General features: G+C 37.5%; 1 pseudogene; it reads left to right on the top strand.

The window, feature by feature from the left end:
• Positions 1-5921: 5921 nt before the first annotated feature.
• On the top strand, positions 5922-25448 carry LOC136140320 (uncharacterized; annotated as a pseudogene).
• Positions 25449-25861: the final 413 nt, after the last annotated feature.

Genomic DNA, 25861 nt, shown 5'->3' with positions numbered 1-25861 from the left:
AATCAGTCCTTTTCTATTAAAGCTTTCAACTGATTGGATGAGGCCCACCCATATTATGGAGGGTAATCTGCTTTACTCAAAGTCTACCGATTTAAATGTTAATCTCATCTAAAAAATACCTTTACATAAACATCTAGAATAATGTTTGACCAAGTATCTGTGTACCACAGCCTAGCGAAATTGACACATAAAATTAACTATCACATATCCATCCATTCATTCAAAAAGCTTTTATTTGATGCTACAATGTGCAAAGCACTGTGCTAAGTGCTGCTGACACAGAAATGTTAGCTTTTACACTAAAATTTTTATTTATAACACTTAATGAGGGGAGCTACATTGGTTTGGCATACTTTTTGACCTACAACTTTTGCACATTTCTTAAAACTCTGTTATTGTCTTTATATAACTTTCTACAAGATTAATTGGCTTATGTGCTTCAGAAGCACATTAACACTGCTCTTAAGATATGAATAAGAAAAATACCTTAGTGTATACTGCAAATCACAAACAATGCACTAATTTTAATACAGATACATGAAATATAAATATCTTCTTACCATTATGGTGTAAACCAAGGTTTTAAAGTAATTTATTTATAATTCTTTTGAAAATAATGCCTTGAAGTAATTAATTTTTTAATGGCCAACAGAGCTTTGGAAAGTGCAAAATGGTATGGGCAGAAAGGGCAAGAAATAGGTTATTTTTGAAAAAGAGACAGTGACTTAAATGGTAACCTAAACCATGGGGTGTTCTTTTTATCATTCTTTTTTTCTTAGGTTAGGAGGTTATTAACCTGTATCCTGGGGTGAGTGAGCACCAATTACATCAATGGGAGAGATAAATGAAATGCAAATTAAAAATTAAACATTCTGACAACATTAGAGTCCTAACAGTATTTTTAATAAAAAATGAAAGATAAAAATGTTTTCTCCATTTTGATTTTTGATACAGTGATGGGGGAAGTGGTTTGATATATAAACCAATGCCAGCAAAAACAAAAGATTTTTGTTTTTGTGTTTTCCTTCTTTCCTTATTTTACACACAGCAGTTTAACAAATGCATTTCAGTATCATTCAAATGGACCCTCTAATCTGTATTTTTTTAAACAGCTTTCTTTGGGAAATTATTGACTACTCTGTTTCAAATTAGAATGGCCTATCTAAGGGTCAGGCCTGGGTTTTCACAAATATTTAACTATTTAGGGACAAAAGCAATACTTTGCACCAATTGTCACCACTGATGTCATTTCAGAAGCCCTACCTTTTTACCCACTTCACTATAAAGAATACTTTTCCCTGGATAATCAGTCCTGTAGTCTATTAAAGTCCTGCAAATTCCAGGATCTGCCACTTATCAGCTATGTGGCCCTGATCACAGACTTCATCTCTCCCTGCCTCAGCTTCCTCATCCACAAAATGGAGAAATTAGGAAGTTGTTATGAAGAATAAATGAGTTAAGATTTGTAAAGGATTTAGAACAGTGCCTAGTACATAATAAGCACTACATAAGTGTTAGTAACTACAATTTTTATTATACAGACTAAGGCCAAAACTAATTACCCACAATGGTAACTTGCATCACAAAGAAATGTTTATTGGCTACCTTCCCTTCCTTTTTTCACTTCCCTAATGCCCTACTGTGCCTCAGATTCAGCTTCTGGGAGAAGCCAAATTAAAGTAAGCCCATTGAAATGACATGTTAGAAAACTCTGCAGTTAAAGAAAAGAGTTTTAGATCACGTTAGAGATGTTAGAATAATTAGAACTCATTGGGAAAAGCATCAGGCAGCCTGATGATATCAGTTTTGATCTTAACCTTTACCATCTATATGTATCCTGACCTTCAAAATCAGTGAGGAAAGGATGAACTAGTCAATAAATTGAAACCACTAGCTAACCATGGTCAGGGAATTAAATTAGACCTCTTACCTCAGATTGTACACCCCTACAAATGCCAAAACTGTAATCTTGATGTGGAAAAGGCCTTCTAAAAACAGAAAGCTTATTTCTGTACCCCAAGGTCTGCTTCCCAGCTTCCCACTGACAATGGAAATGAGGGGATGGAAGGAATAGAAATTGTGAAAGTGGCAGCTATAAGATTTGGAAACATTGCACATGAAGGACCTGAGGTTAAGTTTCAGAGGACTGTGTAACCTTAATCTTGGATGACAATCAAACAACCTGTACAGCATCATCTCTGTCTTACTCTCATGCTCCAAAACCTTCCAAGGCTCTTTACTATCTCTCAAGTGAAGTAAAAAGTCCTTTAGCTGAATATTGTGGATTCAAGACCCTAATCTACTTCTCAGCCTCATTTTTAACACTCCCCTAATGTTTCTCCTACCCCTCAGTCATGCTGATCTTTACATTGCTGTACACACACACACACACACACACACACACACACACACACACACACAATGTGTCCTTTCTTACTTCCCTGCCTAGACTTGAGCTAGGTTCCCTACCTAGAGAGTTTTCCCTTTCACATCCCAGGTCCCTCTCAGAGCCACGGTTTCTCCACATACAGTGGAATGCTAATGAGTGTTTAATAATCACCTCTGGGTGGAGGGAGCCCTGAGTTGTAGAGTTTGCCAATTTCTGTGGTGTAAATACTTTCACAGTGGGTGATTTCAACCTAATAAGGTAACATTAACCCACAGGCAAAATTCCTGAAAACATAACGATAGCCTGCAGAGACGCAATATAAGCCGATTACAGCCTGTCATCCTTCCTAATCCTCCCCTTCATGTCCCAGCACCCCTGCACCCAGTAGACATGATTTGAGCCTCCCTGGAACTTCCTCTCCCCTTAGAGCACTTCGTATTTAACTTGCATTATTCTCTTCATATGCTTCTTCAAGAATTTGCTTTATCTCCCTATAGATTAAAAACTATGTGAGGGCTGTTTCATTGTGTGTGTGTTTTTTTTTGTTTTTTGGGTTTTTTTTCCCTTGCTAAAGCCCCTACAGAATTTGAGCAAGGGGGCCTGGACAATGGAGTTCTGAAGCATTGACTTCCCAGGGCCCAGAGCAAGATGGAGCAAAAAAACCAAAGATTCATAGAAAATGGTCAGGGAAATTTTTTACCTGCTCAAAAGTAGTAGTATGAAATTTGTCTTCTACTACAAAAGAACTGACAGTCTGTTGCCTTGAATGTTTGATCCTGCTTATCTACCCAATGTATTGATAGAAGTGAGTCATGGAAAAGAGAAAAGATAATCCAGGATATTTGCCTCCTGCTTTCAGTTTTGTCCTCTAGGCATGCCACCTGGGCCTCAACACCCAAGGAAACGTCTTGTCCTACAGAAAATGAATCCCATTCTCCTCCTCTCCTTATCCCCTAAGGAAGTTTGCTCACTGAGAACATGATAATATTGAGGGTAAGGATCATGTCTTCTTTGTTATTATAATCCCCAGGGCCAGCCTAGTGTTTGGTATCCAGCAGGAATGCAATGAAAGTATAGTAAGTAAGCAAAATAATGTTTTCATCCAAAAAAGGCAATGGATTTGGACTAATAGTAGAGTGGGTGTTATTCATATGATATCCTTCTCAATTGAGCCAAATTTTAGATTCTTACCCAGGGGATAGATTGTAGCAGTCAGGACACCTGTTTGCCCCAAAACCTAAACACTGCAAGACTTTTGAGTTCTCCATGTGCTTGTTATTAGGGTGATGTCAAGACTCAAATGACTTATATTCATTCTTCCCTCCTGCCAATACTTATCTAGTACCTTTCATGTGCCAGACCCAGTGCTAGACAATGAGCACATTTCTTCAATGTTAGCACTCATTTTTGCTCAATACAAAAGAATAAAAGAAAGTTTCATGAAATTCTTGAATGCCCTGAGACACAAGGCATGACACAATAGCATAACAATCTTAAAGAAAGTACCTACTTCCAAATGCACACTCGGTATATAAAACACACGTAGTTGCCAATTTTTTCTAAACTACACATCTTTGAATTACACACGAAGAGAATTAATACTGGAAGGTTTTGAACACTATTAGTATGGTATTAAACATGTTTTAAGGTATAGTCCTAAGGAGACAATGAGCTCAAAGGGCTTGAAAAATTCAAGAAGGGTTTTCTAGATTTCTCAGAAAGTCTTTCCATCATGCAGCCTAAAATGTTGTCATTTAATGGTGGGATTTATCTGCTAGTCATAGACACTTGTCTGTGACAAACAATATGATAGTTCATTATCAATAAGTATTGTCATTTTTACTGACAAAATGTGTGCCTTATCTAACTTCTCACCACCTCCACTGCTGTCATCCAGGTTAAGCCTCCATCATCTCTTATCTAGACTATTGCAGTAGCCTCCTAACACAGCAGTCAATGTCATCTTCCTAAAGCAGAAATCCAACCCACTCCAATGGCTTCTGTGGACTTAGGGAGTCTCCACATCACTCTCACTTCTGACACCAACTACAAAGTTCAGGGGTCTCCAAGATCACCAACATTATGACACCAACTGCAAGTTTGGGAGTCACCATGACTACCTTCAGGTTTGATAATTCTCTAGAAGGACTCATAGAACTCACTGAAAGCAGTTATACTCATGGTTATGGTTTATTACAGTGAAAGGATATAAACTGAAATCAGCCAGGTGAAGTGGAATGTGGGAACTCGAGGAAGATTCCATGCACAAAGCATCCAGTTGTCCTTTCCAGGGGAGTCATGTAAAGCACTAACTTCTCCCAGCAATGATGTGTGACAGTACTCTTGGAGTATTGCCAGCCAGAGAATCTCACCCAACACTTGATATCCACAGATTTTATTGGGGTTCAGTCACCTAGACACAATTGATTGCCTACATGGCTGATCTTTAGTCTTCAGTTTATTTGGAGGTTGAGCTGCTCTTGCATGGCCCCAGATCACCATCATAAATCACACTGTTAGACTATGTGGTGTGGCTCAAGATTCTCGGGTAAACAAAGACACTCTAAGTAAGCAGAAAATCACAAGGAGCTGCCAGAAGCCAAAGGCAAGGGCCAGACCTCTCTTTAGGTAAGTTTAATTGTTCCCAATACATTTAAAACAAAAACTTATCACAAAGCCAGGTAAGATCTGGCCCCTACGTGCCTTTCCTACATCTCCATTTCCCCATCGGGTGCTGTGTTCCAGTCACATCAGCCTTCTTGTAGTTCCTGGGACACATCCAGCTCCAGCTCAGGGCTATTGTTCTTGCTGTTCCTTTTGTCTAAATGCCCTTCCCCAGATCTTCACATGGATGCCTGCTGTTTATCAAATTAAATGCCACCTCCTCAGAGGTGTTCCCTAAACACCCTAGCAAAAGCAGCTGCAGCCTGCCTCCTAACACACACATGCACATGTGCACAGTGTACATACACACATGCACACACTACACATATGCACCACACGCAGAGATGTGTACATGCACACACTGCACGAATGCAGCACACACACACACACACACACACACACATGCTCTCACTCTACCACATTTCCCTGTTTTTCATCATAGCACTTTTTAGGACCTAAATTATGTTAACTATTTGTTTACTGCCTCTGTTGTTTACAGTAGAATGTTGTAAGCTCCATCTTGTTCACCAATCTTTTCCTGATATACAGATTGGTACCTAATACCCAGTATGTGGATTGAATATGTGCCTGATATTAGACAGATATAGACACACAGAATTATAATTTACCTGAGCTGGTTTCAGATCAAGTATATACCTGCAGCATTAAGAACAAGTCTCATTTTCTTAGCAAGAGACTAGACATTGTATTTATAATAAACCAAGGGAAAATGCTAACAGGAATATATGATCAAATGAATGAGTCTGTTTTCCTACGCGTACTGTTTAATCAGTCTCATTATTTTGTGGCCATATATTACAATGATGACTTAACTATAAGGTCATCAGTGGTAGAAAGAAAATACAAGATGCCAGGATGGACTCAGGAGAGCAAAAGGTGAGTCTCCTTATCTTTTCTTCCGTATGAGAAAATCTGAATTCCTACTCAATGTTACCCAATAAAAAGTACAAGCTGATTATTCAGCGATTAAAAAGAAATGAACTGGGCTTCCCTGGTGGTGCAGTGGTTGAGAATCTGCCTGCCAAGCCAGGGGACACGGGTTTGAGCCCTGGTCTGGGAAGATCCCACATGCTGCAGAGCAACTAAGCCCGTGCGCCACAACTACTGAGCCTGCACTCTACAGGCCGCAAGCTACAACTGCTGAAGCCCGTGTGCCGCAACAGAAGCTACCACAATGAGAGGCCCACACACCGCAACGAAGAGTAGGCCCCACTCACCGCAACTAGAGAAAGCCTATGCACAGCAACGAAGACCCAACGCAGCCAAAAATAAATAAAATTAAATAAATTTATTTTTTAAAAAGGAGCTATCAAGCCATGAAAAGACATGGATGACTCTTAAATGCATATTGCTAAGTGAAAGAAGCCTATCTGAAAAGGCTACTTACTGTATGATTCCAACTATATGACATTCTGGAAAAGGCAAAACTATGGAAACAGTGAAAAGAACAGAGATTGCCACCAGCGGTTGAAGGGAGCAGGTAAGGATGGGTAGGATAGTGACAGATGGAACACAGGACAGTGAAACTGTTCAATACGATACTGTAATGGTGGATAATGTATTATACGTTTGTCAAAATCCATAAAAGATACAACACCAAGAGTGAACCCTAATGTAAACAATGGACTTCAGTTAATAATGATATATCAACATTGGCTCATCAACTGTAATAAAAGTACCACACTGTTGAAAACAAGGCAACAGACCCAAAATGAAATCACTTATGCTAAGCCCCACTGCACCAAACCAAGACATAATTACAGTTTTGGCCTCTCCCAAAAATGGAATCTTAAACCAGTCAGTCAGGAATCACCTGATCAGCACTAGTTAGGTAAACTGCCTAGTAGACGCCTGCCACCCCCTAAAGGAAAGTGACCTTGCCATAACCAATCCACTTTTTGCTAGTACTGGTATCCCGCACTTTTTGAAAGTTTGCTTTATGCCACTTTGCTTTTACGAAAGATCTACATTAGTACCTGTTTTAGTTAACCATAAGAAATCTGAAGAGGATTTTCACTTTTACAAAAAAAAGGCAAAAAATGAAAACAGGGTTCAGCATTTGTTTTGCAGCAAGCCTTTATAGAGGCAGCAGGCAAACAGAGCAGCAAAAGTGGCACCACCAAGCTCTTTCCCCAGGAACTACACTCAGCATCTCAGCAACAAGAAGCCATAACTTTGGGCTTCCCTGGTGGCGCAGTGGTTGAGCGTCTGCCTGCCAATGCAGGGAACATGGGTTCATGCCCCAGTCTGGGAAGATCCCACATGCCGTGGAGTGGCTGGGCCTGTGAGCCATGGCCGCTGAGCCTGTGCATCCGGAGCCTGTGCTCCACAACGGGAGAGGCTACAACAGTGAGAGGCCTGCGTACCGCAAAAGGAAAAAAAAAAAAAGCCATAACTTTGAAATGTGTCTGCAAGCGTCTGTGCTTTATCTAGATTTATTTTGTGCATCTGTTAGCAAGATATGTCTTAAGGTAATTGTTTTTTTTACTTTACACCATTTCAGCTTATGAAAGGTTTCATAAGAATGCTCTATTTTCGGATTGAGAGCAAAACTTGTACAAATTCCTGTCCCACTCCCTTCTGTCTATAAAAGTCTTTAATTTTGTACAGCTCCTTGGAGCTCCTTTCTGTGTGCTAGATGGGATGCTGCCTGATTCACTAATTGTTGAATAAAGCCAGGAAGACTTTATAATTTACTTAGTCAAATTTTGTTTTTTAACAACACTCTAATGCAAGATGTTAACAGGAGAAAGAAGGCAGGAGCATATGGGAACTCTGTACTTTTCCCTCAAATTTTTATAAACCCAAACTGCTCCAAAAAATAAACCCTATTAATATTTTTAAAGTATAAGCTTCATTTCTTTTCATGGAAATTTAAAAGGCTATTTCATCAATTCTAAATGCATTAAGACACAGAGAATCTTACCCATTTTTTAGCTAATTACAACCCTGTTTTCTCATCACATTTCTAGATTCTATGTAACAGATGGTGAAAATGTCTATTCTAAAGGCCTAAAAAGTACTCCTGTTCAAGAATGGTGGCTATTATCCAGCATCCTCCATGCAAGGGTTAGAATACCCAGGGTAGGATGAGGGGAGAGGGGGCCACACATCGGGAGACAGGGGGATAAACAGAAAGCAAATCCTCTGGGTGCTAACAAGAATAGAGGGAACTCCTAGAGGAATTAAAAGGAACCCCCACAAGGAACCTAGAGAAATCATCTATACAAAGAAAGAAATGACTTGTTTGAAATTCATTCACACTGGCAGGGTCAATAGAAAAATTTCAATGTAAATAACTGGCGACCTTAAATATATGTTTGCTGAATGCTGAAGCATCGGAGGCAGAAATAAGCAGAGGTTTCTGCAATGGCCAAATGTTGCCTCTTATCACAGTGGAAAGGGCATTAAAAGAGAGGCCCTGAGAATGTAGCAAATGTAGATGGAGGTCAATCAGATACCCCTGCGAGAGATTTTTAAAGATTTTTTTTTCCTATTCTCTTTGTAGTCCATTAGGATTGGATAAGATCTGGGGGAGTGATATGCACCATTATTTTAACCTCAGAGTTGAAGCAAAATACGAAGGGATTAATGTGGCTTTTTCCCCCTCCCAGGAACATCTTCACCTTTGCACCACCATCTCCTCATTTGTCATCAGGAAGCTGGGGACAGTTATGCAGGGAACAATGGCAGCAGTGCCACAGCACTGTGGGTTTCATGCTATTTCTGTCTCTATAAAATCTTCAATAATTTGTTTACGACTTCCAAAATTCAACAATAGGGTGCAAATGCGATTCCACTTATGTTAATGTGTGCTTCCTTCTCGCATATCAGATTCTGAATAAAAATTAGGCAAGTACTCTGTTTTGAAAATATATAAGATGTGAACTTGCTGAGAGGGAAAAAAAAAAAGGCCTCCAAATGCACTATCCTATCAAACACATTTTTTTTAACTTAATAACTTAAGTGAACTGTTAGTGAAATTACAACCTGCTTGTGACACAATAAATTTACAACAAAATTCATTCCATAAATTATTCAATTCTGCAACTGCAGTCAAGGAGAGAAATATCACCAGGAGTAGGTGATTAGCATGTGAAAGGAAAAACCCATCTCCCCACCGAAACAATCACTGTCAAATTCTCCTATTGGAGTTTTGTAAAAATTACCATTAAGAACACACATTTAAGTCTTTGTAGTTCCTATAAAAGGACTAAGTATTTGATTTACATTAGATTCATTTGTTCTTTCTTCAACTGTCTCTTTCTCCTACAAACCATAACTGCCTCGACAAATACTTGCTCAATCAAGTGTGCATTAAAACAAAAGAATTTAACTTCAATAAAAGTGATGAATCAGGGCCAGAAGTTAACTTTCCTTTCCTCTGTATATTTGGCTTCCAGGTAAGCAAAGCAGAAATTTACATTCGCTGTTCCACAGGGGAGTAATATAGGTTTCTATTGTGTGGTTGGTCACATTTGTAGATTATTTCCTAAATCATTTGAAGCCAGAGTTGCAGGGCAAGGGGGTTTCAACCAAACTACATCAGCGAACATTTTCTGCGGGCAACATATCTATGTAAACGGAACCATACACTTTCTACCAACTCAACGCACAAAAGATGGTGCTAGTGGATTAAGAGTTCCAGGATCCAGATGGCTTTCTGAAATCTGGGATACAAACCCCTAGGTGTTGGTATTTTTAGCCTACTATTGGGGACATTCCTGGCCCTACATCGTAACTGTTCTTCAATAAACCAAAAGGTAGATGTTGTCACCTTTTTTCCTAAACAACTGAAAAAAGAATGGGTTTATCTTCACATATTAACACATACATTGCTTTCATTTTAGCAGATGCCTTGGAACTTGTTTTTCTTGGGGATTGTTCTTTTTCTCTTAAGTAGTATGTGGTAGGCAGAATAACATCCCCCCCAGCCCCGCCAAAGATGTCCATGTCCTATTTCTCAGAACTTGTGAATATATTACCTGGCAAAGGGGAATTAAGGCTGCAGATGGAATTAAGGCTATTAATCAACTGACCTTAAAACAGAGAAATTATCCTGCATTATAATCCAGCGTTTTTAATCACAAGGGTTTTTAAAGGTAGAAGATGGAGGCAGAAGAGTGAGTCCCATTGTGATATGATATGAAAAAGACTTAATTGGCCATTGCTAGCTTTGAAGATGGAGGAAGGGGCCATGAACCAAGGAATGTGGGCTGCCTTTAGAAGATGGAAAAGGCAAGAAAACAAATTCTCCATCAGAGTTTGCAGAAGAAATGTAGCCCATTGACACCTTGATCTCAGACCAATGAGACCCATTTCAGACTTCTGACTTGCAGAACTGTAAGATATTAAATCTGTGTTATTTTAAACTCCCAAATTTGGTGTAATTTAGTAAAGCATCAATAGGAAACTAATACAGAGTACTGAAATACCACTCTCTATTCTGAAAGGCAAATAGTGTGGGGAAAGGAAAAGAATTCTGCCAATTGTTAGCATTTGTTCATAAAGGAAATCATAGAAGAAAAGGCCTAAATATTAATTTTCTACAACTCTTCCTAAAATTACATAGAAAGGAATCATTTGGATGGGTATTTATGTTTTGATTGCTATAACCTTTTTTCGAATTATCAGAAAGATTCCTTAGAATTTATGAGTCTATCTTCCACCAGTAGTGCAATACTTAACCCCATTTAAAACTATCCGTTTTTTCTTAGGTAATGCCTATTTTTCACCTATCATCTGGTTCTCCAGAACCATCAGCTACTGCCTGGTATTTAGTTTATGCTTTGATACACAGACACCATCTAAAAGAGCACCTTTACCTACCTATAAGGTAAATTCTTATGAGATTGTATAGGGAAAGAAAAACTCTTCCTCGACTCTCTTAAGATCCCTGGCTGGACCTGAAAACTAAACTAATGAAAAAAATTAGAATAAAGACATAAAAATTTATTTAATATAAGTTTTGAGTTATACTGGAGCCTTCATAAGGAAATGAAGACCTGAAGAAGAGCTTAAGGCTGAGTGTTTTGATACTAGGTGTGATGAAAAGTGGAAAGTCGGGGGGGGAATGTGATAGGTTAAAAGGGTACAGGCTAAAGGTAATAACTGGGGAAAATTTAACAGGGCCTGTTCATTGGTACTCCTCTCAGCATTCCTGCATCTTCAGAGATAAGGATGCTCATTCCCTCTGGGTACAGGACGGGTACCTCTCACATGAGGGTCTTATGACTTGCTTCAGCAAAGAAGGGGAAGGTCAGAAAGATTTTCCTGTACCTGCTGTTTCTCAAATTTCTTCAACTTAAAATATTCAATATGCCACGGTACCATATTTGGGGGTATCATGTCCTGAACCCTACCAATTGTCCAGCATGGAAGAAAACAGACATCGAATCACAGTTTGGAAGAGAATAAATAAACCTTATGTGATCTAGTTAAACTTATTTTATTAGAAAAGCAATCAAGATCCAAAAGGTGGAATTCTGTCCCAAGATCACATAGTCCAGAGTAAAAGTAGCTTAGAATACTGGCCTGGACCTCTTTCCACAAGGCAGAGCACTACCTATATGGGTTGTTCAAATTCACTTCCTCCTTCATCCAACAAATATTTGAGGGACTGCCTGTGTACTGGGCACTGCTTTAGACATTATGTAATGGGGAATGAGAAATAGCTACATAGTAACCATGTGATAACTGCAAAGTAAATATGTAGTTATCTTCATAACAGAATTAACTATGTAAACTTAGTCCAATGGGAGAAAACAGACAATACACAATAAATGAACAAACAAATAAATAACAAGTGCTATAATGAAAATGTAACCAGTTGATGTGACAGAGGACAAGGGACATTTCAGATTGGCTGATCAGCAAAGGATGCAAAAAATCTGAATGACAAGAAGGAGCCAAACACAATAGGGAAAGAACATTCCAGGTGGAGGTAAGAGCCATTGCCAAGGTTATAGAGCAGGGAGCAATCTGACCTTTTGGAGGAATGTCCTGAAGGCCAGCTTAACAAGAACCTGGTAATAAGGGCGACAGAAGTAGTAGACGGGTGGTAGAAAGGTAGGCAAGGGCCTGATCAAGGTCTAGAATCTCCCTATGTTACATGTGGCAATATTCATCCGTATTTTTATTTGTATTGACTTCCATGTTGTAATGTGAAATGTTCATGGAGACAGGTTTGTTTAATACCCAAAGCACCTAATTTTACCAAGTAAATATGAACTCAGGCCTGCCCTTCTTCTTCATGGAGAAGGACTAGTTTCAAAGAAATCAAATCAACAGTAACAACAGCAACAAAAAATGAGTGGATTATTGGCACTCATGATGACATTGTGCTAGGTTTAATAAAGTGAAGGCTCACAAGGGCACTGTAAGATAGGGATGAAACAGGGCAAGAGAGAGGCATGGACATATATACACTAACAAACGTAAGGTATAGCTAGTGGGAAGCAGCCGCATGGCACAGGGATATCGGCTAGGTGCTTTGTGACCGCCTGGAGGGGTGGGATAGGGAGGGAGACGCAGGAGGGAAGAGATATGGGAACATATGTATATGTATAACTGATTCACTTTGTTATAAAGCAGAAACTAACACACCATTGTAAAGCAATTATACCCCAATAAAGATGTTAAAAAAATAAAATAAAAATAAATATGCTATGCAAGCTAAAAAAAAAAAAAAAAGATAGGGATGAAATAAGGACTTCTCTGGTAGTCCAGCAGTTAAGACTCCACACTCCCAGTGCTGGGGGCCTGGGTTGATCCCTGGTCAGGAAACTAGATCCCACATGCTGCAACTAAGAGCCCGTACACCGCAACTAAAAAGCCTGCACACCACAACCAAATAAATAAATATTAAAAAAAAAAAAAAGATAGGAATAAGCTAAAGGAAGGCATTTGTTCCCTGCATGAGCAAGCCCATTAGTGATTACTGAGCACACATTAAGTGCCAAGCACTCTAGTAAGTTCTTTACCTATATTATCACTAAACAATTTAATATCAGAAGCACTTAAAGTAACTGGCTCAAACCTGCACACTTAGTGAAGGAATAGAAACTATACATTGGTCTGCCTCCAAACATCATACTTTCCCCATTTTACCATCTACCACTGACACTGACCAAAAACTCCCCTGCCCAAGTCACATCACCCCTAAACAACATTTTCTTCATTCTTTTCTTATATGACCAGATGATCTCAAAATCCCTCTCACCTCTAACATTCTGTGATTCCATGATTCTATTATATTGGCACGAATTGCAAACAATACAACCAACAAGGACTTAATTTCCAAACTATACAAACAGCTCATACAGCTCAATATCAAAAAACAAACAACCCAATTAAAAAATGGGCAGAAGACCTAAATAGACATTTCACCAAAGAAGACATACAGGCACACGAAAAAAATGCTCAACATCTCTAATTATTAGAGAAATGCAAATCAAAAGTACAATGAGGTATCACCTCACAAGGGTCAGAATGGCCATCATCAAAAAGTCTACAAATAACAAATGCTGGAGAGGGTGTGGAGAAAAGGGAACTCTCCTACACTGTTGGTGGGAATGTAAATTGGTGCAGCCACTATGGAGAACAGTATAGAGGTTCCTTAAAAAACTAAAAATAGAAACTAATACAATACTGTAAATCAACTATAGTTTTTTTAAATTTTAATTAAAAAAAAAAGGAAGAAATGCTTCCTTCCATCAAGAAGTCAGATTCTTGCCTACACCCTCTGAACACCAAGGAAAGCAAACCAATCTGCCCCTGCTGGTGGGGAGAGGACAATAACAGGGGTCAGTACTAACTGATGGTGTTCTCTTTTATTTCCTTATCACCAAATCATTATCTACCTTCACATCCACAAGAGAGTCAACCTCAACAGTGTTTGTGTATTGAGACACCATTATGAGGAAACTGCATTCATAGACCAACTTTAAGTACAGCTCTCAGTAACTCAATTTGTAAATGTCTGTACTTTCTCTCTCCATACTCGGCTAACCGTCTTCTATTCAAAATCAAGTAGCAACAAACACAAAATTTGTTTCTAAGAAGCACAAACTATCTCAGGGAAGTAAAGTTCTCTGCCTCAGAGACTTCTAACAAAAAAGAAAAGATTCAATGGGAAAGACAGGTCAGCCTGGAGCCTTTGGGCACCATCCTGCCAACACAGGTGCTAAGAATAGACCAACACAGGAAAGCAGAGTAAAGAGGCAGAGAGAGTTTTTGAAGTCTTGATGACCCAATTTGAACTCCTGGATCCAACTGTGTCTGAAGCCTATTGTACTTTTCAGGTAGTTGAACCAATATACTCCTTTGTTTTGCTTAAGGGAGTTTAAGTTGTGTTTTCTGTTGCTTGCAAGCAAAAAAAGTCTAATATCCCATTTTATACTACAGTGTTAATATAACATTCTTCAATCACAAAAATTCCATGAAAATCTACTGTGTCTGTAGAACAGACACACACTTAAACTCTTAGAGAGCCAGTGTGAATCCTTTTCAACTAAAAAGAAATGTGTTTATAGAATTACTCTAGAAGCAACTACATAGGAGTATCTATATTCCTATCTCTGCAGCAGAAGAAAACTTCAGCAATATGTTTTTTAAAAAACAGGTTCTTCTGTCCCTCTCCCCATCCTTCATTTTCATTTTTAGTAGGTCACCAGCATGTCATCTTTGTGATACAACATATATGGGACTCCACTGAAAAATAGATATAATGTAGAAAAATACTTAAGATTAAATACAATTTTCTAACAGGTATCCAAATTATGTATACATATAAATACACTGTCCCATGTATGAACAAAAAAAGCCTTCCCCCACTAGACCATGTATGCTTTGCCTTTACATAATTGCATGATTTGGCAAAATTTGTTTTTCCATTCTCCTAGGAAACAAGAACGTTACACTTTAGTAATTAGTAGTAAATCTAACTGTAAAAGCAACCTGTATCTGGAGATCTTAACAAGCGGTGAGATCACAATCCATCTGGAGAAAGACGGACTGATAGAGAAATGTAAATCAGTACACAGTGCCATGAAGGCAAATCCTGTGTAGCCCACTCAGAGGAATGTTCAAGGAGATAATGTAAAGAACAGATGGGGAAAGCAGTGGACATAATCTGCACTGATGTTCACAGTAACATTAAATAGATCAAGAGATGACAATAATGACACCACACATTTATTATGAAAAGCCTGTTCTCAAAAAATTCTAAAGCACTTTGCCAACTCTTAGGTCGAATGCTGATGGTCATAAGCAATATTGAAAGGTGTGATTCCTATTTTTCCTATATTCGAGACCTGAGGCACTCAGATTCTGAGAGTTGAGCCATATGAAAGCATGTGTTGTAGAATATTTCTAATGAGACATTAAAAGACAACCACCAGGGGCTTCCCTGGTGGCACATTGGTTGAGAGTCCGCCTGCCGATGCAGGGGACACGAGTTCGTGCCCCGGTCCGGGAAGATCCCACATGCCGCGGAGCGGCTGGGCCCGTGAGCCATGACCGCTGAGCCTGCGCGTCTGGAGCCTGTGCTCCGCAACAACAGTGAGAGGCCCGCGTACCGCAAAAAGAAAAAAAAAAAAGATATACGATCAAGCTTCCATGAAACGAATGTGAGCTATTGTGTCTATCCTGTGGTTCAGAGTAGAATAGAAATTTAGGTCTCTGGAGCAGGAAATTGTTTACTTGCACACCAATTTTCCAGGACCCATCTTGGAACCACCTTACAGAATGTGAAATGGAAAAGCTGTGTGACAAGATTGAAATGATGAAATCCTGAGATTTCTGCTATATGGGAAGATTGGAAGTAATGCTTACCAGGAAAAGATGGTTCAAAATGTATAAATTATGTCATTAAGATGCACAATAAGATTTTGAAGGGAGGGCTATTACCAAGGAGGGGCATTAAAGGTGATTTGTAGGAACAGCTCAAGTTTGAAATAGTGTGTCGAATTCAATGGGTCCAGTTGGTTCACCAAAGCCTAGTTTTTAACAGTTTGCTAATCATCTTAGTTTTACGAAATATTTTACAATACAACCTTATGCATCACTTAGTAAAAATTTAATTAGTACTTCTACATTTATTAAAACCAGTGGGACCCATGTAATTTAGAAACCACATTACTCTTTGACTACCACCTATTATAATTATTTAGTGACTATTTGATGAAACTTTGAAACACCTAGGAAACATTTATTATATTCTCACAGTCTAGGCACATAATCTCTCATTTAAAGTACAGTGAAAGCTATTATCTATAAATTAGCTAAAGAACACATTTCTAAGGGCAATGAAAACTTGAAGTACCACTGATCCTGGAAAGGGAATTCTCAAATTATTGGAGGATTTCAATATCATTACTAAAAAGCAGTCTGTGAATACTGTTGGAGGAATAACAAAGTTACCATACCTTTCTATTTTCTGGTAGCTTTTTTTTTTTTTTTTTTAATTTTCTGGTAGCTTTGATTGGGCATTGTCACCCCGGCAGGCCTAGTAGGGCATTACTTCCTTCTTATGTTTATAGAAGACAAATCCAGTGAGTCAGCTATAGCCCATTCAGGATTCATCTCTTAGGTCCAGCTCTACAGTACCTCATGTTTGTAATTCACTTTGTTTTCCTAATCTTGAGCCCGCTGGGCTGGTATGTCATTCTCAGTCCCAAGTATATCCATAGTCTACAATCTTCAGCCATGTTTGTCCAGGTGATTCAATTGGCTTTCTGCCTTTGCACAGCCATGTTCCACACTGAGCAATGCCTTGTCTCCAGAATGCCTATTTCAGTCCCAGACTCCATAAATCGTTCTCCATAGCCCCTTTCGCTGAAGCCTAGACCTGTCCCCTGAACTCTTAGCACTGACTCTTGTTCTTTATCAAAGGAGGGCCCCTGGAATTAAGACATGAAAAGTGGCCAGGACTATTGTAGGCAAAGAGATCAGCATGAAGGATGCTCAGACATAGGAGGGACTCAAAATGCTCAAGGAACTGCTGGGAGATCACACAGCACATTCAGCATGGCAACTTTAAAAAAAATTTAAAATCGCAAAAGCCTGCACCACCTATACACATAGATCTAAAAGTAATATTTGATGTTCGAAATCCCCAAGAATCCAGTATTATATTACGTTATGCACTTTCTAAACCAAGAACATAAGTTCATGTATTTTTATAAAAGTTTTTTTAAAGAATCTTAACCATAAGAATTTAAGCAAAGTGGGTTTGGTGATGGCTTGGGGGTTGGTGGTGGTGGTGGTTATTTCGGAGGTTTTTTGGGGGTTTTGGTTTTGCAGTGGTTGTTTTTGTTTTGTTGATTAGGAAGATCCATTTCCATTTTCTGAGCATTCTGGTTAATTTGATTTAAGAGCATGTAAATGCTGTGGTCATCTATTGCTGAATAATAAACCACTCAAAACTTAATTGTATAAAACAACCACCAGGGAATCTCCAATATAAAGAAGAACATACAACCAAGAATCACTAAACATTTTAGGAAAACCAACACCACAAAAGAGAAGTATCCAATAGAGGAAGAATGAACCCATGGAGAAACTGAAACCCTCTTAAATTGATTGCTGGTGGGATAGCAAAGTTGTGCGGGTGCTCTGTAAAACAGTTTGGCAGTTTCTCAAGATGTTAAACATAAAGGTATCATGTGATCTTGCAATTCCACTCCGAGGTATATGCAAGAGAACTGAAAACATATGTTCACACAAACACTTATACACAAATGTTCATAGCAACATTATCCATAATCACCCCATGTCCATCAACTGATTAATGGATAAACAAAATGTGGTATATCCGTGCAATAGAATACTATTCATCAATAAAAAGGAATAATAAAAAGTTCTGATACATGCTACAACACGGATGAGCCTTGATAATGTTATGCCAAGTGAAAGAAGCCAGCCACAAAGGCCACATATTCTATGATCCCATTTATGGTCCCCAGTAGTCAAATCTGTAGAGACAGAACGTAGAGTAGAGATTGTGAGAAGCTGTGAGGAGGGTAAAATGAGGAATCACTGACATTGGGTATAGGTTTACCTTTTAAGTAATGAAAAGGTCCTGCAACTAGATAATGATAATGGTTGCACAGCTTGGTAAATATACTGAAAATTACTAAATTGTACATTTTAAAAGGGTGGATTTTTTGGTATGTGAATTATATCTCAATAAAGCTATTATAAATATATATGTAGTTATAAATAAATATGTCAACAGTAAATATATATAACATATATAAATGATAAAACATTGCATCCATAAAAAAAAGAGTAGGCATCTATGAGAAAAAACAAATTAGAGATACAGTAGACAGAACAATTGTCACCGAGACAAATAGATCAAGAGAATAGAATATAGAGCCACCCAAAATCCACACAAATATAGTCAACTGATCTTTGACCAAGGAGCAAAGGCAATACAATGGCGGAGCAAAGATAATCTCTTCAACGAATGGTGCTGGAACAAGTGGACATCCACATGCAAAAAAATGAATTAGACACAGACCTTATACCCTCCACAGAAACTAACTCAAAATGGATCATAGACCTATAAGTAAAATGTAAAATTATAAAACTACTAGAAGATAAAGTAGGAGAAAACCTAGATGACTTTAAGTATGGCAATGACTTTTCAGATAGAACAAAGATAAGATCCATGAAAAAACTAATTAATAAGCTGGACTTCATTAAAGTTAAAAACTTCTGCTCTGCCAAAGACAATATCAATAAAATGAGAAAACAAGCCACGGACTGGGAGAAAATACTTGGAAAAGAGACACTGAAAAAGCACTGTTATTCAAAATATAAAAACTCTTAAAAGTTAACAAGAAGAAAACAACCCAGTTTAAAAATAGACAGAAAACCTTAACAGACACCTCACCAAAGAAAAAATACAGATGGAAAATAAGCATATGAAAAGATACTCCACATTGTACATCATCAGGGAAATGCAAATTAAAACAACAAGATACCACTACATGCCTCTTAGTATGGCCAAAATCCAGAACACTGACAACACCAAATGTTAACAAGGATGTGGAGTAACAAGAATTCTCATTCATTGCTGATGGGAATGCAAAATGGTACAGCCAATTTGTAAGATAATTTGGCTGTTTCTTACAAAACTAAGCATATTGTCACCATATAATCCAGCAATCACACTCCTTGTTATTTACCCAAAGGAGCTGAAAACACGTCCACAGAAAAATCTGCTCACAGATGTTTAGAGCAGCTTTATTCATAACTGCCAAAACTAGGAAGCAAGCAAGATGACCTTCAGTAGGTTAACAGATAAACTGTGGTATATCCAGACAAAGAAATATTCAGTGCTAGAAAGAAATGAGCTATCAAGCCACAAAAAGACGGGGGGAAATCTTAAATTCATGGTACTAAACAAAAGAAGCCAATCTGAAAAGGAAATGTACTCTATGATTCCAATTATATGACTGACATTCTAGAAAAGACAAAACTATGGTGATAACAAAAAGATTAGTGGTTGCCAGAGGTAAAGAGTGAGGGGGTGGGTAGGTGGAACACAGAGGATTTTTAGGGCAGTGAAAATATAGTATGATACTATAATGATGGACACATGTCATTTTACATTTGCCCAGTCCCACAGAATGTACAACACCAAGAATGAACCCTAAGGTAAACTATTAACTTTGAGTGATTATGATATGTCAATGTAGGTTCATCAGTTGTAACAAAGGTACCATTCTGGTGAGTGATGTTGATAATGGAGAGGTTATGCATGGGGCTGGGGGCTGGGGGCAGAGGGCTGGGGCAGTGGCAGGGCGGGGGTTGGGGGGCAGTAGGGGATATATGAGGAACCTCTATACCCATCTCTCAATTTTGCTATGAACCTAAAACTGCTCTTTTAAAAAATAAAGTCTTTTTAAACATCATTGAAATTAAAACCTCAATACATGATCTAAAAAGAAAAGCTGACAAAGCTGTAAACTAAAATAGTCAACTGGAAAATATAACCAAAGAGTTGTCTCAAAACACAGCACAAAAGCTATATAAGTTCAGGAAGGAAAAAAAAAGAGATTTGAAGGATAGATTCACAAATTCTAAATCACTGTGCTGTACACCTGAAACTAACATGATATTATAAATCAACTATACTGCAATAACATTTTTAAAAAATTAAAACTAAATTCTAAAAATTCTACATTTGCTAATAGGAGTAAAAGAAGAACAGAGAGGAATGGGTGAGGGTGATAATCAATACACACACGCATCACTGTGGGAAATTTTCAGAATGTCAAAGATAAGAAAGAAATCCTAAAAGACTCCAGAAAAGTTCTCCTTCCATTATGAGCACTGCCTATATGTGTGCCACAAAAGATCCCTTGATTTGAGAGTAGCTCTAGGGGTTCCACTTCATCTGTCCTTAGACAGACTGTTCCAGAGAAGACTAATCAAGAATCAATATAGCTGGGTACCCAGGACCATTTGGGTTAAGAACCCCGTCTTCCTCTAATATAGTTCTATGCAGGCTCTCCACATAAAAAACATGCAGAGTGCCTACCATATGCCAGACGCTGGCCGAGACTTGAACCTAAAAGTCTACTGAAGGTATAATTATTTTTCAAAATAACGATACTTTCAAACATGCAAGGATTCTATTTACCATACACAAACTCACTCTAACAAGAATATCTCAAAAATGTACTCCAGAAAAAAAAAATATCAGAGAGAGACTGGATATAAAAAGCAAGGGTGAACAAAAGAACCAGCAAAACTAATTAAATTTAAATAAACGTTGATTTCAAACAAACAAAAAATGTTAACAGTTTGGAACTCAAGACTTGAGAAGCGTTGGAGAAAGTGGAAAGTGACAAAAGCAAAACTACATCAAGGTTTCCACATTATTTAGAGACAGGGTAGGGATAGCCCATACAATGGCAGAAAGATATACAATCACTATCTATGTTAAAATTTTAAGTGTAATGACTAGAAAAAAAGAAGTGGAACATATAACTTACAAACCACAAGCAGAGTGAAAAAAATGGAATAGAATAATCTGATCAACCAAAGATAGGCAGAAAGAGGGAGAAACAAATAAGGCACTGTATTGTAGAAAAACAAATAGAAAACATAAATAAGTCCAAAACACTGGTAATTATAATCTGGGTGAAGGATCGCTGTCTATTAAGAAAAGGAACTTAAATATTCCAGTAGAAAACCCACAAACTATATTTAAAAGACGTATCTAAAATAAGACAATACAGAAAGAGTGAAGATAAAAGTATAAGATACACTAAGCAATTCTCAGTATCAGAAAAAAGGAAACCATTTTAGACAAATGCACTAAAAGGACAAAAAGAGGTATTTGCCAAGAAAATGTAACACATGAACTTTTGGGCATTTCTAACAACACAGCTTTCAGGAACCAGCATATAAAACAGATAAACAAAAAGTAAGAACACTGAGTATTTGAATAATATAATTAATGAGTTTGACCTAATAGGTATAAAGTAGAACATTGAACACAACAAAGAACATTCTCCTCAGTCAGGGACACTCACAAAAGAATACTGACCACATATTAGGTCATGAAGAAAAATCTCATTGACTCCTGTAAAGCAGAAATCATACAAAGCTATACTGAATGATCACAATGAAATAAACTTAGATTCATCATCAAGAAGATAGCCCAAAAAATCTACATGGACACAGAAACTTTCGCCTAGACAGTAACTCATGTTTAAGAGAAAAATCAATATATAACTCAAAAACTACTTAGAAATGAACGACAATGAGACAATTGTTAAACGCATAGGATTTAGGTAAACAGCACTCAGAGGAAAATTTAGGGGCGTTCCATGACCCTGCTCTCCTACTTCTTGGCATCTTCCCCCAGAAAACATTTCCACTGTGCACAGAGGTATGCACAAAGGTTTTTATTGCATCGTTGTTTGTCGCAGTTAACACTCCCTTAAAGATGGATACTTAGGTTCTTTCCAGATCTTCCTAGCTCCATGTTATAGAATACTACTCAATACTTCAACAGAATATAGTTATACGTATTGAAATGGAAATTTTTCCAATATATAATGTTAAGTAAAATTTTTAATGCAGAAAAATTAAAATATTGTAACACAATTCATGTTAGAATAATTTAACAAAAATTAAAACTAATGTATTTCTACAGGTATAGGTCTACTTTACAGAGAAAAATGTCAGGAAGAATAGCTGAGGACTAGTGTGTTAGTTTTAGGTAAGAGAGAAGGATAGGAAGAATAAACAAACAGTAATGTTTGAATTTTTTTGAACAGGAAAGTATTTACATAAAATCTGTGTAATAGAAAAAGAAAAGTTAGCTATGTGAATTATCATAAAATAATCATAAAATTCTTCTGTTACAGACAAATTTTGCTGGAACCATTCATTCAGCTTACATACTAATTTTTGCTCAGGCAAATTTTGCCCAGAGAAGTTCTTATTAATAAAGCTAGCTTCTTTTCATTTACAACTTGGGGGGAAAGGAAAACATCAGAAAGTTTTCATTAATGGGTTTACTTAATTACATCATTTCACATTCTAAATTATCAGACTAGAAAAGCAGCTAAGATAGAAGGGGCAGAAGACATAAATAAAGCCCAATTTTACAAACCCTATTTATTGCTTAAGAATTGTGATGATATTGTCTGCAAAATAAATCTTCAAAGCACTCAGTTTCATCAGTGTCAACGCATTTTAAACACCTGTACCTTAGACTCAGCCTTAAACACAGGGTATCTTTTAAGAGAAAAAGTCATCAATATCACTAACTGCACAAGACAGGAACCAAAATGTAAACTACAAACATAAGAATGAAATAAAATGTTACATGAAGAAAGTGCAAGAAAAAAACTGCAACCCATTTCTCTAGCTCTACAATAAAATATTAAAATAATTCAGATACACTGGTTGTTAAATGGGGAGGGAGGAGGATGAATAAAAAAGTTATTCTAATTTAAACAAAATTAATAAAGAAATGTCTGCATAGCTTCTTTTCCTGTTTCTACTTCTAATCATTTATCATGCAAATGAAAGCAGTAATGGAAAATGTAAAGAAAACAAATTCTGCAATATAGTGAAACCCGTACCCAGCAAGAGATAAGACTGAATATCAGAAGGAAAGGGTCTGAAAATTAGCTGTCTGTACAATAACTGGGAGGGAAAACTGTTTTATTTAGCCTGGAGGGATTTTTTTGTAGCAAACTGACTAAATTAAAATCCAGTCTATTAAATCCAGTATCATACTAGAAAATGCCTTTTCCTTGCACTTTTAGATAAGTTTTCATTGATCTCATTTTATGCATGATTACATTTTTAATGAGTTGTGCAATATTTCCAGGCTAATTTTAAATCTCCTCTCTCCCCCTCCCCTCCCCCGCCCCACTTACGGCTTGCTGGATTAACATTTCTGATAAATTGTTGGACCAGAAAGAAGGAGCATTACCAAGATGAAATAAACTATCTCCATTTTTTTGCAGCTCTAAAGCGATAATAGAATACAAATGCCCACTGTCTAATTATGTCACATCTTCCAATTCATTTCACAAAAACAATTATTTTATCTTTATATAATAGGCATGTTACCTTGTATTCATTATAAATGACCCTGAACAGTATATAGTCTATTAGAATAAAAAATTCACCCCAACACTGATCAAGTAAACTTAGTGTATGCCAACTAAAAAGGAATGACCAAAAGAAGCAACTTCATAAACTAAAGAAAATGGAGACAATTAGAAAATCTATACACTAAGAAATAGTTTTTTTACATACTGACATTGTTTAAAATTAACTTTCAAATACAAAATAATACTGTTCATAACGCTTTAAAAGATCCATTCTCATATGAGACAGGAGGCTGAGAAAGCATGAAAACCTTAGGAAAGTAAGATAATTTTTCTCCACTAGCATCTTCAGGTCTATATGCCAAGAATAAAGATAATTTGATGGGAGTCGCTTGAATTCCAGCCTCTATTCAAGAAAGAAAGTCAGAAACCATTAAAATTGGGACCTATGACCAAGACTATTGTAAGAGTTCTTAACATCTATGCTTCTCCCACTTTAGCTATTTTTATAACTCTCTGATTCCTTGTGATGACTGAGAGTAAAATTCCATAAACAGATGAATACTTCTAATTCAAAGACTGATAACAAGAATAAACAAAATTAATTTCATTTCTATAGTGCTTACAAGAGATATACCTAAAAAACAGACCTTGAAAGACTGAAAATAAGAATACAGGAAAAGATTGGCCAAGCTAATACTAACCAGAAGAAAACAGTAATTTTAGTGATTTTTTGTAATTTTAGTATCAAAGTACAAATTAAAGCAAAAAGCTTTAAAAGGAAAATTCCGCAGATTTTATTTATATATATATATATATATATATATATATATACACATATGTGTGTATATAGATATACATGCATGTGTATGTATACACACAAACATACATACTTGGACATACATATGTGCATATGCATGCACAAAGTATTAATTTGTATGCTCCTAACACAAAATAGCTTCAAACTATAAAAGTCAAAAACTGACAATAATCAGGGGAAGGACTGAACACGTTAAATGGAGACCTGGAAGGCGTTAAAAGAGACACGTATTGAACTTCTAGAGATGAAAACTATAATGCATGAGATGCAAATATGGTGTATGGTATTAACAGGAGATTAGACAAAGTGGAAGCAAAGATTAATAAATTACAAGGCATAGCAACAAACCATCCAAAATGAAACAGATAGGACCAAGGAAAAAAAAACCCACAAGGAAAAAATGAACAAAGCAGCAGTGAACTGGTGGCCGGCCTGGAGAGTGTCACAAAGGCTTCATGCACACTACAAGAGCATAAGGTGGTGGTGGGAGGGGGGGCCTCCCGCCCACTCCCAAATGCCACTCACCACCCCTCTACCACATAAAAATCTCTGTACCTAATCATGCTGTGCTGATACTTTGTGTCTCAACTGAAGAAGATGAAGTCTTCAGGGGAAATTATCTACTGTGGGCAGGTGTTCAAGAAATCCTCCTGCAGGTGAAGAACTTCAGCATCTGGTTGCATCACAACTCTGACAGAGCGCCCACGTGTACCAGGTGTACCGGGACCTGACCATCACAGGCACTGCCACTCAATGCTATCATGACACAGGTGGCCAGCACAGCACCTGGGCCCACTCAATCCAGATCATGATGGTGAAGCAAATCACAGCCAGCAGGTGCCACCTGCCAATAGTCAAGCAGTTCCACAACTCCAAGATCAAGTTTCTGCTGCTCCACTGAGTCCTACATCACCAGCTTCAATCATGCTTCACCAACAAGAGGCCCAACACCTTCTTTTAGATACAGGGCCCTCCCCATCCCTAGGTCAGCCAAAATAAACTCCTTGTGGGGAAAATCCCAAGAAGCTGAGTGAACCCCAACCATAATTATGAAAAATGAAGAAAACTAAAACACATCATAAGCAAATTGCTTAAAATTGGTGATAAAGAGGAAAATGTGAAAAGTAGTCAGGGGCACAGAAAAAGAGACACATTATGTACAAAGGATGAGAAACAGCAGGTTTCTCATCAGAAGCAAGGTAAGCTAGAAAACAGTGCAACATCTTTAAAGTACTGACTAGGGTAGTGGGGGACAGGGAGGGGGAGGCAAGGGGGAGACAGTGAAAATAGATAGAAAAATGAAGGTGAAACAAAGACCTTATCCAAACATAAAAAACTGAAAGAAATAATCACCAATAGACCTGCACTATAAGA

The sequence above is a fragment of the Phocoena phocoena genome, chromosome 20, assembly GCF_963924675.1.
Source record: "Phocoena phocoena chromosome 20, mPhoPho1.1, whole genome shotgun sequence".
Classification (NCBI taxonomy): domain Eukaryota; kingdom Metazoa; phylum Chordata; class Mammalia; order Artiodactyla; family Phocoenidae; genus Phocoena; species Phocoena phocoena.
Note: the sequence above shows the minus strand (reverse complement) of the source record. Positions and strands in the feature narration are given on the sequence as shown.